Source organism: Penaeus vannamei, chromosome 29 (assembly GCF_042767895.1).
Source record: "Penaeus vannamei isolate JL-2024 chromosome 29, ASM4276789v1, whole genome shotgun sequence".
NCBI classification, from domain to species: domain Eukaryota; kingdom Metazoa; phylum Arthropoda; class Malacostraca; order Decapoda; family Penaeidae; genus Penaeus; species Penaeus vannamei.
Window position 1 is genome coordinate 26,099,253 of NC_091577.1, and position 2,486 is coordinate 26,101,738.

A 2,486-nucleotide genomic window follows, 5' to 3' on the forward strand; every position below is an offset into this window, starting at 1 on the left:
TTCAAGTGTATTTCAGATGTAATTCTTTTTCAAATTCCAGTGTCCATCCTTCTTTATTCACGTTACATAAAGCTAGCTGAACTAGTGGCGAGATTCTTAACTATTATTTCTCATGAATTTAATCCTGAAGTGTACGATGAAGAATTAATATTCTGCACATTAAAATTTAGAACATCAAACCTTAGCAACACATCAAAATATGTCACCGACATATATATTATATATATTTACTGCGTATGTGTTTACACACACGCACACGCGCGCACACACACACACGCACACACGCGCACACACACACACACACACACACACACACACACACACACACACACACAAATATATATATATATATATATATATAGAGAGAGAGAGAGAGAGAGAGAGAGAGAGAGAGAGAGAGAGAGAGAGAGAGAGAGAGAGAGAGAGACCCCACTTCAATTGCAAAGCAAACAAGCAGAGGTCAAGTTGTAACATAACGACAATATCTATATTGTTTTGACTGTTTGCTGATGTTTTTTTTTTACCAGACCAGTCATTATACTAGTTTTTATTCTCTTAAATTTATTGCTAGGGTTATTAGAGTTGTTATCCATATTGTCATTAACTACATTATTCATTATCATGACTATCACTATTACCACTACTTTTGCTGTTAGTGTTACTGCTACTACAACTACTACTGCTAGTACTATTACTGCTACTACTAATGCTAATACTAATACTGCTACTACCATTACTGCTACAATTACTACTAATAATAATACTTTTAATAAGAATACCGCTGTTCATATCATCTACTGTAGTATTTTTATTACCATTGTCATCAGGGTTCCAAATAGCACTGTGGTAGTTCAGCCATCAGGAACTCGTCGTCCAGTAAGAATGCAACGCCATGTCAGCTCACTGCTCGGAAAGGAAACGTTTGAGCACAATTGTTCAGTACAAGATCACCATCCCATTCATGTATGGCCGGCGTAAAATGGGAGACGCAACTTCAAGTGTGTAAATTAAAGGAAAATTGCTCTAATGATTCGAACACTGATTGTAGGATAGAAATGAAAATTATTTGTGAAATCAATATAACCCTAAGTCTGTCCGTTGTATCATTACATTGCACGAGCTGATGAGAATTGTGCATCGAACACCAACATAAACATTAAAACTGCACAATAGGACGTTTAAATACGCGCTAGAACCAATACCAATTGAAAATAGAAATACGCAGAGATGGAAACATTGTATATCGAACTTCAATAAACTTCCTAAACTGTTCTTATTCACTTTATATCACGACCAGTTAACACTTTGTTACAGGTATAATAGACAGAAACCAGTATAAAAGAGATGATAAATTTTTAGTATGAGATATATATGTAAATCATATTGAATATAGTGAATATACAGTCACGTATCATGGTTGTATATTTCTTGTAGAGGAACATAACGTAACTGTTTCTTTATTATCACTGTGGATAAATAATGAACAAATGAATATATATGTGTATATATATATATATATATATATATATATATATATATATATATATATATGTGTGTGTGTGTGTGTGTGTATATATATGTTTGTGTGTGTGTGTAAATTTGTCTATTTATACATTCAATTATAATCACGAAGAAACTGATATGTTATGTTCTTTTACGAGAAATATATATACATATACATATATCTAGTACCTCATGTACTTTTCAGTATTCTTGCAGGTTTTAGAATCCTGATACTTCTGCCTTCAGAATTCTAGTACCTAGCCCCATGAAAACAACCCAATTATGATAATGTGTGTAGTTTCGGTAACACGACCTTTCCAGAACAAACTTTTTAACTCTTGTCTCCTGTGACCTTAACACGAAACCATATCATATTTTTCCAGAAAGAAAGTTGGAAATTCTACATAAAACACTTATATTAGTATTTGTAGATGTGGCGTATACGTGTCTATGCACACACATACAAACGCACAGTAACGCAAATAGACCTGTTAACGATGTTATCATTTGATATACAATATAGAATATATACATGTATCTTATGTCTATATATATGTATATGTATATGTATATGTATATGTATATATATATATATATATATGTGTGTGTGTGTGTGTGTGTGTGTGTGTGTGTGTGTGTGTGTGTGTGTGTATAAATACGTATGCTCATATATGTCCATATGTTTTCACACATATATATGCGTGTGTGAATATAAATTGTAGATTATATATATATATATATATATATATATATATATATATATATAAATGTACGTATATATATCTATAACACATATACAAGAAATACCGAATGTGTGCTAAAACTGAACAGAATGTTTACCGAACTTCAATACGCGACGGGAAGTGTGTCCTCGTGCCTTTTCAGCCTTTCAATTAACGCTGATCATAACAGAATTTGAGATGACTTCGGCTTGGGTTTTGCCACAGAAGATAGGGATGGTATTTATCGTTGGGTTTTCGTGG